The sequence below is a fragment of the Meriones unguiculatus genome, chromosome X (genome assembly GCF_030254825.1).
Source record: "Meriones unguiculatus strain TT.TT164.6M chromosome X, Bangor_MerUng_6.1, whole genome shotgun sequence".
In the NCBI taxonomy this organism is placed as follows: Eukaryota; Metazoa; Chordata; class Mammalia; order Rodentia; family Muridae; genus Meriones; species Meriones unguiculatus.
In genome coordinates this window covers 120499058-120517951 of record NC_083369.1, presented here as the reverse complement: position 1 = coordinate 120517951, position 18894 = coordinate 120499058, and positions in this window count along the sequence as shown.

Here is an 18894-nt window from a genome sequence, read left to right as displayed (position 1 = left end):
AGGATTCTATCACTTTCTTTTCTTCTTTTTTAGATTTATGTATTATGTGTACAGTGTTCTGTCTGCATGTATGCTTGCATGCCACAAGAGGGAACCAGATCTCATTATAGATGATTATGAGCCACCATGTGGTTGCTGGGAATTGAACTGAGGACCCCTCGAACAGCAGATGATGTTCTTAACCACTGAGTCATCTCTCCAGCCCCAGATTCTATCATTTTCATAACTGAATAACATACACTTTTACTATACACCGTATTTTATACATACATTGATCAGCTAATAGCACTTGGATTGTTTCTATTTCTTTATTCCTTTTTGAAACATGGTGTTACTGTGTAGCGCTGGGGATCTTGAAATTTGCTCTAGAGACCAGGCTAGTCTTGAAGTCATAGAGAACAGGCTGCCTCTGCTTTCTAAGCTCTTGGATTAAAGGCATGTGCATGCCCCTGCTCCATTTCTTGACTATTGAATAAGGCTGCAATACACAGAGGAATGAAGATGATTTCTCCTTGACTGACTGCTTTTATTCTCCTTGGCTATTTTCCCAGGAATGAAATTGTTGGTTCTATTTTTGATTTTTGAGCAACCTCCATACTGTTTTCCATAATGGCTATGCTAATTCACATTTCTACCCACAGAGTGTAAGGGTTCCCTTTCCTCATATCCTCACTTACTATCTTTTCTCTTTTTGATAATAATAACTTTTTTAAAAATGAGGTGATGTCTCATTATGACTAATGTGTCTACTGTATATTTAAAAAAATAAAAAATACAGTGTATAACCTGAGAGAAAATAATTTCAAACTGATCCTTGTATTTGAAACATCAATAATATATTACTGGCCAGCAAGATGGTTTAGCTGGCGAAGGCACTTGTTGCCAAATTGATGACCTGAATTTATTCCCAGGGACCCACATAGTGAAAGAAGAGAACTGATTCCCGAAACCTGTCCTCTAAACACACACACACAAACAAACAAATAAGTGTACTTTTTAATAAGAAAAGAAATAAGAGGAAAGGAGACAGAAGAGGAGAGAGTGAGAGTGAAGAGAGCACAGAGCATAGACTAGAAGTGTCAGACTTAGAAAAAATATGGTGCTGATAGGTAGATCAACAGTTAAACATTTGCTGGTCCTGCAGGGAACCCAGGTTCATTTCCCACCAACCACATCAGGAGGCTCAAAACTCTAGTTTCAGGGGGTTGAACACCCTCTTCTGGTTTCTGTGGGCACCAAACATACATGTGGTTCAATATATACATTCAGAAACTCACACACACAATATAAAAATAAAAAATGAGTCTTAAAAAGAATATATTAGAATCCGATGTGGAGAAATGGGAATATTCCTCCATTGCTGGTGGTAGTGCAAACTTGTACAACCACTTTGGAATCAATCTGGCGCTTTCTCAGACAAATGGGAATAGCGCTACCTCAAGACCCAGCTATACCATTCCTGGGCATATACCCAAAAAGGACATTTGCTCAACCATGTTCATAGCTGCTTTATTTGTAAGAGCCAGAATCTGGAAACAACCTAGATGTCCATCAAAGGAAGAATGGATACAGATATTTTAGTACAGTTACACAACAGAATTCTACTCAGCAATTAAAAACAAGGAATCATGAAATTTTCAGGCAAATGGATGGAACTAGAAAAGATCATCCTGAATGAGGTAACCCGGAACAGAAAGACACACATAGTATACACTCACTTATAAGCAGATATTAGCCATGTAGTATAAGGTAAAACATACTACAATCCACAGACCTAAAGAAGCTAAATAACAAGGAGGACCCTAAGGAGGATGGTTAGTTCTCATTCAGAAGGGCAAAGAGAATAGACACTAGAAGCAGTTGAAGAGAGGGAACAGGACAGGAACCTACCATAGATGTCTTCTGAAAGACTCCACCCAGGAGAGGATGGAAGAAGATGCTAAGACTCATGGCCAAACTTTAGGCAGAGTGCAGGGACTCATAGGAAAGAGTGGGGGAATAGAAGAATCCAGAGGGGACAGGAGCTCCATAAGAAGACCAACAGAGCCAACAAGTCTGAGCCCAGGGGAGCCAGCAGAGATTGATGCACCAACCAAGGACCATGCATGGAGAAGACCTAGACTCCCTGCTCAGATATAGCCCATAGACAGCTCAGTCTCCATGTGGATCTCCAAGGGGAGCAGGGGCTGCCTCAGACATGATCACTTCTTCCTGTTGGAGGGGCCGGGGGGAAGACCTTGCCAGGCCACAGAAGAGGATACAAGCAGTCCTAATGAGACTTGATAGACTGGCATGAGATGGTGGGGGGGATCCCCCTTTCTGAGGCCTAGTGGTGGGGTATGGGGGGAAGCGGGAGGGAAGGTAGGACTGGGAGCGGGAGGGGGCTACAATTGGGAATAAAGTGAATAAATTATAAAAAATAAACTTTAAAACTGCGAATAAAAATAAAGTAAAGAAGAAAATCTCTTAAGATTTTTTAAAGGTATTAGTTCCTCTAGAACTGGGGTTATAGAAAGGTGTGAGCTGAAACCTACCCTTGTCCTCTTCAAGACCAGTAAATGTTCAACCATTGAGCCATATCTCCAGCCACAATGTCTATAACTTTATTTTCTTTTTTGTTGTTCTTTCTTTCTTTCTTTCTTTCTTTCTTTCTTTCCATTTTTTCTTTGTTTGTTTTTTTTGAGACAAGGTTTTTTTCTGTGTAGCCTTGGCTGCCCTGGACTCACTTTATAGACCAGGCTGACTGACCTTAAACTCACAGAGATCCACCTGCCTCTGCCTCCCTGAGTGCTGAGATTATAGGTGTGCACCACCACACTGGGCTATGTCTATGATTTTAAATAAGATTTTAATGTAACTCAGTGGCAGAGCACTTCCAAATGATATGTGCATCCTTGAGTTTGATCAAACATCACAAAATAAATCAGTACATGTTTGCAAAGATACGGAAAGACTAAAACACTCATACCTTGTTAGTGAAAATGTATAATGGCATACTCATTTTGGAAGAAAATTGGAATCTCTTACAAATTAAGCATTAACCTGCTATGTGACCTAATGAGTCCATTCCTTTGAGTCTACCACAGTGAAATAAGATCTATGACCATATAAAGAAGATGGCCAGGTGGTTAAAACAATGAACAGGCATATCCTGCCCGTGAGTGCTCAAATCAGCAAAATTCATTCTATCCAAAATATGGAAAAAGCATGTGGCTATCTGATGTTTAATCATTGACAAAAGCAAAGTATTCTGGGAAGTGGGCTATGACCACATAATTGAGAAGCTTCTCTAGAGAGAAGCCACACACAAAAATAACACATATTTTAGAACCTCTTTGTTATATATAATGTCAAAAAATAGGCCACTAGAGAGGATAGAAAGTAGATTTGTAAGCCAGGAAGAGTGGTACAGACCTGTAATCTCAGCGAGGGGAGACTGAGGCTAGCCTGTGCTATGTTGAAAGCCTCTGTCTCAAAAACAAAAACAAACAAACAAACAAAAAATGAGAATATGGTGAATTAGGCTTAGTGACTATGGTAAATAAATTAGGACTACTAATATATAAAGGGTTTCTTTGAGGACAACAAAGTGACCTCAAATTCCATTACAATGATGATTATACAACATTACATAAAAGCACTAAATTAGATGATTGACCTAAAGAGATGGCAGAAGAAGTCCTTATTACCCCCCTTCCCATGAAAGCCCCACCAGTTCAATATGGAGATTATTTCTTTATGTGACCTAGTGAGTCCATTCCACAGTGAAATGAAATATATGACCATACGAAGAAGACGACCAAGTAGTTAATACAAAGAACCACAGCACATCCTGCCTGTGAGTGCTCAAATCAACACAATTCACCTGTAAGAAGTACAAAACTAAGTGAAAGGTGCCCAGTGTGGCATAGTACCACACGATCGAGAAGCTGCACCTTCTCCGTACAGAGACAAGGCAAGGACTGGATGATGCCTGCAGGAATCTTGCTTCCCTGTGAGCTGCCTGACAGGATAGTTTTAGCTGTACCTACATGAGAACCCTATCAAGAACTGAGCACAAACCGGGAACTTTTGACAACGAGGCATCAATTTAGAGTAGCCCAATGAAGCTACAATATGGCCTTACACACACACACACACACACTTTGTAAAAAGATACAAAGCAACGGATTAAAAAAAAGAAGAAAGCGCAAGGACACACAGAACAGTAAAAAGTGTCAGTACAGTACCTCACTAGATGTAGAAAAAGAATTTCACAAGATCCACGATCATTTTATGATTACTTCTTTCTTCAAATCCGGAATAAAAGGAAAATGTCTCAGCCTCATAAAGGGCCATCTCCGTTACTTTTTTATTCCTGTGACAAAACACCCTGACCAAGTCAATTTATAAAAGAGTTTAATTGGGCTATGGTGGTAAGGTTAGAGTCTATGATGGTGCAGTGAAACCATGGTGGCAAGTGGTTGGAGTAGCAGCTGAGAGCTCCTCTCTCTCTCTCTCTCTCTCTCTCTCTCTCTCTCTCTCTCTCTCTCTTTACTAATTCTTAGTGAGTTCCATGTCATGCACCCCAGTCCGGCTCATCTTTCCATCCTCTTATATTCACCCTTCAAAGAGCTGATATCTTGATCCCCAAGAATGAGGCAGAGAGAATGCAATGGGAATGGCCTGAGGCTTTTGAAACCTCAAATCCCACCCCAAGTGACACACCCCTCCAATAAGGCCACATCGAATAATCCTTTCCAAACAATTCCACCAGCTGGGGGCCAAGTATTTAGACATATAAAATGATAGATCATTCCCGTTTAAACTACTACAAGGTCATATATGAAAAGTTTCCCAGCCAACATCCTAGTCAATGACAGAAGACAGAGCTTTTCCTCTAATGCCAAGAATAAGGCCAACTCGGGCTTGGAGAGATTGCTCAGTGGTTTAGAGAACTCGCTCAAATGTTCTTGTAGAGAACCAATTCGGCACCTACATCAGACTGTTTACAACCACCGGTAGCTTCAGTTCTAGGGGATCCAACACCCTGTTTTGTCTTCCATGGGTACCATACATGTTACAGATATTCACACAGATGCATAAATAAAGACAAGACAAGTCTTTCTTAAAAGGATAAGACCAAGTAGATTCCTTTACCATGTCTGCTCTAGACAGTATTAGTCCTAACCAGAGCATCTATAACACAACCCCTTGAATTTAGGGTTTGCCATTTGAAGGACTCTGGCACACTACTGAAAAGGTTACTGTTCATCTCTCTCTCTCATCCTTCCCGAAAGGGACATATATACTCTCACCAGAGTAACTGTATACTGGAAGAAGGGAAACAATTAAGATTTGGGGACTACTAGACAGTTCACCATATAGACATGAATTCCATGTGATCTAAAACATCACTGTGGCCCATCAGTCCGAGCGCAGGCTTATAGAAATCGGGATATTGTGATTTTTACCCAGTTCCATCTCACAATGGGTTTACAGAGGGCCTGAGTACATCCTGCAACTATATTCCCAGTTTTAGGACACATAATTAGAGCAGCTGGAGAGGTGGCTATGTAGCTAAGGTTTCTTGCTGCTTTTGCTGAGGACCCAAGTTTAGTAGCCAGCACTAGTGTTGCATGGCTCACAACTGCCTATAATTCCAGCTCTAGACGGAATCCAAAGCCCTGTTCTGGCCTTCATTGGCGCACACACATTCTATACACAGACACATACATACATACATACATAAGTGTACACACACACGCACACACACACACACACACACACACACACACACACACACACATATATATATATATGCCAGGTGTGATAGTCATTCCTTTAATCCCAGTACTTGGAGGCAAAGGCAGGTGGATCTTTGTGAGTTTGAGGCCAGCCTTCTCTGTAAAACAAGTCCAGGACAGTCAGAGATACACAGAGCAACCCTGTCTCAAAACAAACAAACAAACAAACAAACAAGCAAACAAAGTATATATAATGAGAACAGGCATTCAAAACTGGTGGTCTCCACATTCCTTCCTTGACCTATGGAATTAGAATTTCTATGGTAGGAAAAAGCCAAGTGAGAACCAAGCTACCTATGAAAATACTGAACCAAAAGCACTACCACATTCCTGGAGCAGCTACAGAGATCAGCATCACATTTAAGGACATGCAAAAAAAAAAAAAGTAAGTTTAGTAATTCACGCCCCTTCCCCACCCACCTCCCCTCTTTGGCCTGGGAAGAAGAGAGATGGATCTTGGAGAAGGACAGTGAAGGGTGACCAGGTGACGATACCACTGTCAACTGCCAGATATGGTTTCATTGCTTAAACAAATGAACAAACCCACTTAGTGTCTTGTATGCAACTTTTGATCTGGCCACTGTCTTTTTCTCCTCAGTTTTCCATAAGGCCGTGAGAAATGGTTTGCTTTCCTGTGGGAAAGCCAGTAATATACATTCACTGTCCTACCCAAGAGTATATCAAGTGTCTAGACACTGCCCTAATTCGGTTTTTCTTGAGCACATAGGCTAGACTGTACCTGTGGGGAAACAATTTTATATTGATTGCTGTACTGCAAAAAAATAACAAGCTGATTTGGAGTTGTGCTGTATTCTATCTGATCTCAAACATAAGATATGAAGAGTTCTTTTATATAATGCTCAAATTTGCTTTTGACTCTCAAATCCATAAAAAAATCAATCTTGTAAAAAATAATCTTGATTGATGTTCCCTTCTATAAGATATCATGCTAGTCTATTACACTGATGACAGTATGCTTGTTGAACCTAATGAACAAGATGTAGCCACTACTCTAAACTTATTGGTAGACATTTTCACACCGGAGGGCGGGAAATAAATCTAATAAAAATTCATCAGCTTTCTACCTCCAGAAAATTGTAGAAGGTTCAGCTAAATGAAGCATGTTGAGACATTCCTTTTAAGAAGAAGGATGCATTATTGCGCTTTGTCACCTCTGAAAACAGAAAAGAGGGATGCCTTCTTGGCCTCATTGACTTTTATAGGCAATATGTTCATCACAAATCACCCTTCTCCTTGGGCAACATTATCCAGTATATACAATGGTGCTTGAAGATAGGAAAGCTGTTCAGTGCTTTTGGCACATCCCTAAATGTGAATTTTAGCACAGACCTTTAGATTTTGAGAGAGGAGCACTGTCTTCCTGGATAGACAATTGTTCTCCTTAGACAAGTAGTGACTTGCCTTGATTCTAATAGGTCTTAGTGGAGTTTGAATGCGTAACCATGAGCTATCCTGTCACCTTGCAACTGGAGTTGCCCATCATGAACTGGATGCTGTCTGAATCACAAAACATCAATGCACACAAGCAGCATTATATCATCAAATTGAAGTGGCATATATGTAAATGGGCCAATCAAACCCCAAAGGGACAACTGAGTCATGTAAAAAGAATGGTCCAAATATCCATGGTCTCCACTCTTCATACATTTGTCTTCTCCTCCCCTCAGAGTCTACCTAGAGTCTCACGGGATAGTCCCTACCCTATCATTACTTTTCCTATTGCTGTGGTAAAACACTTGTCAAAAGAAACTTTAGGAAAGAAGTGTTTGTTTCAGTTCATATTTGGGGGCTATAGTCTACTATGATGAGGAAGGTTAGGCAGTGAGAGCATCTCTAGCCAAGGTAGCAGGACTTGAGGCTGCTGAGCACATTGTAGCTAAAGTCAGGAAGCATTGAGAGAGTCATACTAGTGCCCCCAGTCACTTAGTCCTCGTTGTTCAATCTGGAAGCAGAGTGCAAAAAAAATGGTCCATCAACATTGATGGTGCATCTTCTCACGCCAGTTAAACCATCCAAAAATCCCTTCACAGGCATGCCCAGAGGTTTGTCCCTCAGGTGATTCTAAATGCAGTCTAACAGACAGTGAAGACCAACCATCTCAGGCTACCCCTTGCCAACTGGACACAAGCATAATGTTCAAATTATGCAATCTCACCTTGCCTCCTCGTAGGCTCATAGCTCTCTCCTAATGCAGTTTTCATTTGTACCAGTTTCAAAAGATGCACAGACCTAACATTATTCAAAATCCAAAGCGGTTTTGGAGATTCAATACAATCCCTCAACTGTGAGCCTTGTAAAATCAAAAAGCAAACTGTGATTCTTTCAAATACACAATGACACAGTAAATATTTCCACCATCGTGAAAATGTCAGTTTTATTTTCTCAGATGAGGGGATGAAATGAGAGCCATTCCCTAGCTCTTTCTAGTTCTTTCTAAACTCTTGCTGGCTGGTTCATTGGTGTGTGTGTGTGTGTGTGTGTGTGTGTGTGTGTGTGTACTCAAGGTTGCAAGAAAAGGGCATTGGATCTGTTGGAATTAGAATTAGAAGCAGTAGTAAAGCATCCAATGTGGGTTCTGGGAACTAAATCTGGGTGCCTTGCAAGAGCAGCCAGTGCTCTTAACCCCTGAGTCATCTCTCTAGCTCCTTAGTATTATTTTTTAATATTTTACTGTTTTACTTATGGGCATCCAAGAAAAATAAATCTCAATCAATAATTTTGCCTCCTCTTTTGGGCAAGGAGACTCCATGTTTTAATTGAGCACACTGTTGTAAATGAATTTACAACCTTTCATTGTCTTTATTTGGAGGTCATGGCGTAGTGTGATGTACATGGGTATCAAGCTGGAAAAGGGTGGCTTTTAAAATAAATTTTGTTTCTCTACTTGATTATACCATGGGATTTTCACATTAAACATGCCTGGGTATTTCTGTGGGCATATGTCCATGTGAAGTTAGCGTTGGAATCAGTTTAGTCATTACTCTCACAATCTTCTTCGGATCTGAATAGAACAAAAAAGTAAAGGCATGAAATCTGACCTTTTCTTTCTGCATTCCCACTTCAGTTGGTCCATTGGTCTTCTCCTTCCATTGTCCTAGGATTATTACTGGATCCTCTGGTTATCAGGCCTTAGGATTCAGGCTGGAATTCCATCATCGACATTATCAGGTCTCAAAGTTAACAATGGAAGATTGTGGGACTTCTAACCTTGCATAATCAGGAGGGTAAACCAATTCTTCAAAAGATACGCCTGGGAACGCATGTGCACACACAGACACACACACACACAGACACACACACACACACACACACACTGATTAACATACATATCTGTGTGTGTATCTGGAAATTTATCCCTTTCTTCTAAACATCTTTAAATAATGTTTGTTTATTTATTTATTTATTTTTTTAGTTTGGGAGGAGTGTGTGCATGACACAGCATGAAGATGGGGGTTAGAGGACAATTTTCAGGAGTCAGTTCTTTCCTCACACCATATGGATCCCAAGGAGGGTCATAAGGCTTGGTCACAAGTATCTTAATTGGCTGAGCCGTCTTGCTGGCTTTATCTTTTTTTTTTTTTTTTTTTTTTTTTTTTTTTTTTTTTTTTTTTTACATTATCCATTTTGTTAGTGTTTGAACCCAGACCAGATGCTGCGCAGGCTACACCCATTTGCAGCTGTTTCTCTCCTGCCTCATAGCTGAATTTTGCATTCAAAATCTAGGCTGACAAACTCCGAGGGATCGGTGGTTACTGGTGGCTTACCAGCTATGATGAACACGCATTAACTAAGTGAGTCTAAACAACTTGGGGTTTGAAATTTACAAATTACACTGAGATAAATTGTTCTTTTATTAGAGAAGAGATTTATTAGAAGATATATTAATGCCATGAATAGAAAGGCAGATAGCAGTATGGGAAGAACTTTGAAGAGCGTTTGGTCCATGTGGCAGCATGAGGATACTTTACAGTTTTCGTAGGAAGTGAGGGATGGGAAAGAGGTTTGAGAGTTTCCTTTCTTAGCCCACAGTTTTCCCAGCCCACTGTGCGTGGTTCCGTCCCTAGGCTGGTGGTCCTGAGTTGTGTAAGAATGCAGGCTGAGTAAGCCATGAAGAGCAAGTCATAAAGAGCACCTTTCCATGGTCTCTTCATCAGCTCCTGCCTCCAGGATGTTGCTCTGAGCTTCCTTGATGATGCTGAAATAAACCCATTCCTCCCTGTCACTTGATTTTGATTAGAATTTTATGACAGCAGAAGATATCAAATTAGGACAGTGACTGCTAAGCATCTTTCCTGGCTGGCCACAATTTGGGGTCAACAGGAAAGAAGAAGCTGGAGAAACAAGTTTGCTATCATGTCCAGCTTCGTACAGGTTCTGGTATTCCAAAGTCAGATCCTAATGCTTGCATAGTGAGTACTTTATCCACTGGATCATCTCCTCAGCCTGAGCTCTTACTTGAGTGTAGGTATTTATTGATAGAACCTTTTGTCTTAGTGTGTTTTGCTCATCCTATAGGTTTCATCCTATAGGTTTTGATATGTTTTGATTTCACTTTCATTTGCCTCATTCACTTTCATTTGCCTTTGATTTTTTTTTTTTTTTTTTTTTTTGACTCATTGATTGTTCAGGAATACATGGCTTAATCTCTACTCTGGATTTTCTAGATTTCTTCCTATTGATGTATTTCTAGTTCTACTTGATAAAAATTCAGCCTTCTTAAATCAACTAAGACTTAACATTATGATCTATTCTGAAGGGATATTTTATGTGTACTTGAGAAGAATGTGGATTGTGCTACTATTGGAGAAAATGTTCTATGTATGTCTTTTTGGCCCATTTGGTCTAAAATATGTAGCTCAAGTCCAACATTTCCTTATTGACTTTGTGTCTAGAAGATCTATCTGTTGTTGAAAGCACAGTGTTAAAGTCCACTACGATTACTGCATAGCTCTCAATTTCTCCTTCAGTCCTACCAGTGTTTAATACATGTAGATGTTATTGAGTTGTGTGTGTATATCTATTTAGAGATGGTATTTCTTTCTGATAAACTGAACCTTTCATCATTATAGAATGCCCATTTGTGTCCCTTGTGACAATTTTTGAATTAGAGCTCATTTTATCTAAGTGCTGTCACTCACTCTCTCCTTTGCTTTCCATTTGCATAAATATCCTTTTTCCATCCTTTCACTTTCTGCCTCTGTGCCTTCAAAGGTAAAATAGGCTCTTATAGATAGCATGTAGTGTCTTCTTGTTATATACTTTCAATCACTTCATGTGCCTCCTGATTGGAGAATTGAGTCCATTTACATTCAAGGTGATTACGAAGAGCTCACTGTTGTCATTCTATTTGTTGTCTCTTTATAGATCCTTTATATCCTTTCATCCTCTTATGATGTGATGTCTTCTGTAGCACTATTCTCCTTCCTTTATCTCTTGTGTATCTTCCATTAGTATTTTTCCCTTTGTTATTACCATGGGGCTTACATAAATATTACGCCGATATTTTTAAAAAGCTATTTTGAATGAATAAATTTGGTCACACAAAAACCTCCTACTTTTATTCCCACACACTATTTCTTTTTTCTATCTCATAATTTAAATCTATTTTATGCTGTGCATCCACTAGCAAATTATAAGTATGAATCCTAGCAAAATACATAGCTACATCTTGTACCAACACATAATTGAGTTGAGTGTGCTTTAGCACCCTGCAGGACAAGTTTTTGTAACATTCCTCTATGAACTCATTTAGCAATTTTTCCAGAAACTTAGCAGTACGTTTTATATGACCTTTTAGTTGAAAGCACAATGTTTTTCTGTTCTATGTTAGAACCAAAGATTACCTGAAGCATAGTCTGCTATACAAAGCAGTTTTCATCTCTATATCTACGATACTGGAGAACCAAGAAGCCCATCTTCTCTCTTGCAAGAAGCTGAATTTGTTTATAAAAATTGCTGTTTTATGAAGAGGATAAATCCAATGTCAGTTTAGTCAAATGCTCTAGTCTCTGATTTTAATCCCATAGGTTTGGGATTATGGCATTTATTTTTATACAGAAATGGGAGAATATGATTATTTAGACTTCTGTATAATGATTTTTGTCAACTCTTAAGCTAGTCGGTTAAAAAAAACAGTCATAACTTCTCTATTTTGTTGGTAATACTGATGGGCTTCCTGCCAATTCAGTAACAATCATCTCACATTGTCATCTTGCCATCTGAAAGAATCCTGTTTACTTTAGCTTATGAAGAAATGTGTACTGTGTGAGGGAATGATGTGCTTTTCTCTTCTTTTTCCATTTGTGGTGGAGAATCATTAACACTTTATATCATGACTCAGTCACCAAGAAATGAAATCCATCATCATTTAAATTATCAGCCCTGATACCAGGAAGCAGATGAACAATGCTACAGCAGGAATATTTACAAGGGTGGGCTGTCTTTTTTTCTAGTCAAGGGCAAGGGGCAGAAGACTCTAGACCCCCCCAAACCAGGCAACAATGAGGGTTAGATCATTAAAGGCATCAGGTCTGATGCTCAACCTTTATATTTCCTCTCAACTAACCTCTCCACAGCACCACCTCCTGAATGTAGCTTTCATATTGGGTTGGAATATATGTACGTATTTATGAGAGTCTGTGTCTACCAATATTTATCTACTTAACGTGTGCGTGTGTTTTGCCTGAATGTATCAGTGTGCACCATGTACATGCCTGGTGCCTCCGGAAGTTAGAACATCAGATCCCCTGGAACTAGAGTCACAGGTGATTATGAGTTGCCATGTGTGTATCAGGAACTGAACCCAGGTCCTCCGCAAAAGCAGCAAGTGCTCTTAACCCCCAAGTCCACTCTCCAGCCCCCTAGCTGTCATTTTATGTAATGCTGGGAAGCGGACCCCCAGAACCTTTCACTTCCTGGGTAAGAACTCTTTATCTAGCCCTTAGAGCAGTGTTCTCCACCCGTGGGTTGTGACCCCTTCGGCAAACCCTTGTCTCTAAAAATTTACATTACAATTCATAACAGTGGCAAAATTACAGTTATGAGGTAAAAAAGACAAAAAATAACTTTATGGTTGGGCAGGCACTATAGCATGAGGGACTGTAGTAAAGGGTTGTGGAATTAAGAAGGTTGAGAGGCACTGCGCTAGGATACAGTTTCTTAAAGCCTCTAATTGAACCTGAAGCTAAATTACGTCTCCCCTTTGGCCTTGGTGAGTAAGGAAAGAGGATACAATAATCGTAATAAAATACTTTAGGAAGTGATTAAAAGAACATCGAGTCTTAGCAACGGTAGCAATTGGTGAATAGGGAAGATCACTTAAATCTGCAAGTTGCTTTTATTGCTTTCTTTCTTTCCTTCCTTCTTTGCTTTCTTCCTTTCCCTTCCTTCCTTCCTTCCTTCCTACCTTCCTCCCTTCTTTCCTCCCTCCCTCCCTCCCTCCCTCTCACTTTTCCTCTCTCTCTCTTTCTTTTTTTGAGACGGGGTTTCTCTTGTGTCACCCTGACTTTCCTGAAACTCTCTCTGTACACCAGGCTGGTCTTGAACTCTGAGGGATCTGCTTGCCTCTGCCGTTCAAGTGCCGGAATTGAAGATATGCCTGGCATTTTTATTGCTTTCGGGGGGCGGGGGTAGTAGTTTGGACAATTCAATTTCTTGCCATGACTACTTTCTTATATTAAAAGACCCTTTCAGTACTATTTTTCTTCCTTTCCTTGGGAGTGCATTGAAAAGACTGCAAACAGAAATATGAATATCACCTGTGCTTGAAACATCAGTGCCTGCTCCTGGCCACCACCCATGAAATTATTTTGTAGTCAAATAATTATTTATTTATTTATTTATTTAGTTAGTTAGTTAGTTAGTTATTGTTGCACCCTTCCTGCTATCTGACTTTCCTACCTAAATTTGGAACCTTGTGTGAACTTTATCCACTACTATACAATATTGCCTGGTCTTAGACACCCAGAGCTACCAAGTTCTGATATGGCTGCTTGTAGCTCCACTTGTCATTGAGTCTGTTTCTGTGTGCCTTGTTTGTATCAAAAAGGTTAGAAGCACTTGAGCAACAAGTCATCTATGATGACTAATAGTCCGCATAGGAATTATAAAATAAACCAAGAGATAAAGAGCTGGAGAAGTGATTCAGTGGTTAAGGACACTTGCTGTTCTTGCAGAGGACCTGAGTTTAGTCACTGACCCCTCCATCAGGCAGCTCACAACCACCTGTACCTCAGTGTCACAGGATCTGAAGCTCTTTTGTAGCCTACAAAGCCAGCTTCTCCCTATTCATACACACAGACACAGACAGAAAGACAGATACACACACACACTTAAAAAAAATGACGGGGGGGGGGCTGAAGAGATAGCCTAGCAGTTGAGATGACTCAGTGCTCTTGAAGAAGACCTGAGTTCAGTTTTCCAGCACCCACACTGGGCTCACAATTGTCTAGAGAACTGGCACCCTATTTAGATCTCTCTAGACACTGGCACAAACATGAACATACAAACGCACACACACGGATATACATATGCACGTATGTCCACAAGGAATAGAGGTAGCCTTTCAGATGAATGGACAGCAAGGTAAGCTATCAAAAATGTAAAGAATCAAAGCCATATTTTCTTGACTTTTTGTGATGTTATAATAGCATAATGGACATGGGGTCATTTATGAAGAATACAGTTTTATTTCTTAAAATTGGATAAGCTGAAGAGTCCAAAGTTGTGGGAGGTCATGTATACATGTATCATGATGCCATACACACATGCTAGAAAAAAATAAAAGAGCAGTCCCAAATTGTTTTATGATATTACAGTCATGATAATGAGCTCACTTCTGAAATAACAATATTAATCTATTCATGGGAAAGAGAGTCCTCATGTGTTGGCACTGTTGTATTATTTAAGTTTCACATGTAACATTATATTACCAATAGAACAAAATAAATCTCAGTTAGCTAACATGAAAGAAATTCAAGAGTTTGTGAGATGGTTCAGTAGATAAAGGGCATTTGCAGCCAAGCCTGATGACCTGAGTTAGATTCCCAGGAGAAACAAATCTCGTATGTTGTTCACTGATGCCCACATCTACACACCATGGCATTACTACTCAACCTTCCAAAAAAAAAATCAAACAAACAAAAAACAAAACCAAAAGTAGAAAAGACCATGTTAACAAAAGAAATACACTAGTTCCTTTGTATTATCCCTGTGATCTGACAAGAAACAACTTAATGAAAGGAGGATTTGTTTGGCTCATGAGTTAAGGGCGTAGTCTACCCTGTCAGAGAAGACACAATAGCAGGAATATGAAGCAATGAGTCACATTGTATGCACAGTCAAAAAGAGGATAACTATGAATACTAGTGCTCCATTTTCATTCATTCTGGGGCCACCAGCGCGTGTGATAGTACCACACATACTTAGGGTCCTCCTTAATGTCTTACTCCCAATGCTCGATAACGTCTCTGGATACACCCCCACCCCACAGAGACACCTAGAGTTTCCTAGGTGATTCTGAATCCAGCCAAGTAGAGAATGCAGATTAATCCACATGGAGATCTAATATTTACTTGACAAGTAATTTAAAGTAGTTCTATTTAAAAAAAAAAAAGTCTTTTTGAAGTCTCTCTGGGTGTCCATGGTTTGCAGTACCCGTACATCTCGGTAACACACATACACAACTAAATACAATCAACAAGATGAGATGTGAACGATATAAGAATACCAAGAAAGCTGCAGAAACCATAAAAATCCTAAACAACTTCTAGAGCTGATTAATACAACAACTGAACTGAAGAATTCGGTCCAGAGCCTCTAGAGCAGGCAAGACCAAGAAGGAGAAAGAATAACAAAACTCAAAGACAGGTTATTTAAAATGATCTACTCAGATAAAAAAAAAATATAAGTAGAATTTATAAGAAATCAACTAACTAATACATGCACCACAGACATTCCAGAGCAGGAGGCGGGGGAAGTGAGGGAAAGTCGTTTTTAAAGAAATAATGAGACAGTGGCTGACCAGAAGGGTCTGAGCGTTTCTCTGCATAAAGGAGAATCAGAACAAAGGAACATAGTTGCTAGTCCGCAGGAGTTTTTAACAGAGAGTACCGAGAAGAGCGGACATAGAGATGCTACAGAGCATGAAGGCTAGATAAAGATGTGAACAAAGTATCCAACATCTACCATCCCCTCTTCCCATAGGAACTCAATCCTGAACCAAGAGAGACAGCACCTGCTTGAGAATGGCTAGACAGGAAGTCCCCCACGTTCCCACTAAAGCCGTGGACATCTCAAAGCCACCGAGGGAGCCCGAGGCTGTCACAGTTGCTGACCGCAGTTTGGGAAGTGGCAGACAAATCCAAGTCATGGCTTGCAACTCATCATGCTCAGATGTCAGCGCCCACGTAAGAAGCCAGTTCAAATCTCTCCACTGAGCTCTTATCTTTATAAAGGCAAAGCAAGGATTCTCAGTGATTGAGCCATCCCCCCATTGCCCATTTTAAAATTGTTCTTTAGAGGAGAAGCGACTATGGCTTCATTTTTTTTTTGTTTGTTTGCTCTTTGTTCTGTTTTGCCTTAGAGTTGAAATCGTTCCTTTTTATACTTTTCAACAAACCTTTTGTCAAAAACATGCCAGGAAAAAAGTTCTCCCATCTCATTGTTTTGTTTGCTGTGTGAAAGCATTCTAGACTCAAATAGTTCCACTTGTCTGGTTTTCCTTTTATTTCCTGTGTTCTTGATGTCATAATCAAGAAATCAAGACCAATACCAACAAGCTTTTCTTTCAAGTAATCTTCTGACCTTCACACACACACATCCTAGGGCACAAGTGCATGCATAATAACAATAAAATAAAAATATTTAATAAATAGATAAATTATTTATTCAGTCAATCAATTCTGCTATTGTCTATATCATGTTTTTAATTTGTAGCTAATTGGCAATTTAAAATTTCCTGTTCAAGTTTGGTGCAGTGGCTCAGGTCTGGAATCCCAGCACTCTGGGAGGCAAAGGCAGGCAGATCTGTCAGTTCAAGGACAGCCTGGTTCACAAAGTGAGTCCAGAACAGCCAAGGGTACACAGAGAAACCCTGTCTTGAATAACCAGAACAACAACAACAGCAAAAACAAGAACAAGAACAACAAAAAACTTCCTGTTTAGTTTTCCAAGTGCTTTCTGTGTTTTCTCCGCATTCATTGAGTTTTCTTAAAACAATTATTTTATTCGTTTTAAAACTATTTTTAATTGCAATGCTGGGAACTGAATTCAAGGTCTTGGATATGCTAGGTAAATACTCTATCATTTATTCATAATCCCAGTCCCCAAAGCAGCTGTTTTACCTTCTTTGAGAGTTCTGCCATGCGGATTCGTGCCTGGTCAGTATCCGGTGCATTGTTTTGAGTGCTAGATAGTACCAGAGTTTTCCAGAAAATAGTCAGGATTGTTGACACGTGACATCATCTGGACAATGAAGAATCCGATATCCTTTTTGTCGTCTCAGAAATTTTAAGTAGGCTGCTTTTCTCTGAGACTAAAGTCAATTCCACCATTTCAACACAAGGTGGCGCCAAGGTCCAGCTTTGCTAATAGCCAGCTGTTGCCCTATGGTCACAATTTCAATACTAGGAGGTAATCCTAGGTTGGGTTTGTCCTCAGTCTTCTGTGGTTGTAAATTAAACACATACACATACACACACACACACACACACACACACACACACACGGAAGAGTGTTTAGAGAAGTGTCTGTTCCCATAAGCCCTGGGGCCAGGCTAGGCTTAGGTGGCCCTTTGCAGTTTCTGAGTCAGACACTGTAAAATTTTAGCTCGATTTGAGTACTGTAGATAGACTAGTCCAGGCTTCCATGTTAACTTGTGACCACCAAACCGACCAAGAAGTGTCGTACTCTAAGCTCACAGCCTACAAAACCAATCCAATTCCAAATGTCTCCCATCCACGTAGCTCCCACGTTTGATCCTGTTTAGTTCTGGAAATCAGATAAGGTCCATACTCCCATGGCACGCTTCCTACTAAGTTGGGAACCTGAGCTTATAAGTCCTTGCAACCAGTCACAAGTGATGCTAACTAGAACAGAGGTCTGATAAAGTAGGGCCACGTGTCTGCACTCAATTTCAGAACAAAGCCTTTTGATTCTTACCTAACCCTATTCCCAGGATGTGCCGGTCTTGAACCGTGCTGCGCTCTCTTACGCTAGGATAGAGTTGATGAAAACAGAACTTTGGCCACCGGAATGGATGCTAAGCTGAACCGTGCCCAAGTCTCCCGGCAATAAGGGCCTTCACTCATTCAGTGGGGCACCAAAGCCCGGGGATGTCCCAGCCAGGCTGAGACATAGATCTTTCCCACTGGAGCACAACCAGCCCAGAGTTTTGTTGATGAGCACAGACCTGGAATAGCTGCTCTTCCTGAGGTGAAGGATGGGCCACCGACTTAAGTGTCTTGGGCACAAAGATTGGTGCTAAGCTAAGATCACATGTGAATCTTACACCCTAGAGGCTTGCGCTGTCTCGGGGCCTATCATTCCCCCTACGTGTGCGTGTGTGTGTGGGTGTGTGCGTGTGGGTGTGTGCGTGTGGGTGTGTGCGTGTGGGTGTGTGCGTGTGCGTGTGTGCGTGTGGGTGTGTGCGTGTGGGTGTGTGCGTGTGGGTGTGTGCGTGTGGGTGTGTGCGTGTGTGCGTGTGCGTGTGTGCGTGTGCGTGTGTGCGTGTGCGTGTGTGCGTGTGGGTGTGTGCGTGTGGGTGTGTGCGTGTGCGTGTGTGCGTGTGCGTGTGTGCGTGTGGGTGTGTGCGTGTGGGTGTGTGCGTGTGGGTGTGTGCGTGTGGGTGTGTGCGTGTGGGTGTGTGCGTGTGGGTGTGTGGGTGTGGGTGTGTGCGTGTGGGTGTGTGCGTGTGGGTGTGTGGGTGTGGGTGTGTGCGTGTGGGTGTGTGCGTGTGGGTGTGTGCGTGTGGGTGTGTGCGTGTGGGTGTGTGGGTGTGGGTGTGTGCGTGTGGGTGTGTGGGTGTGGGTGTGGCCTCACCACAGCGGGCCCGGCATGGACTCTGCTTCCTGGAACATGCGAGTAGAGA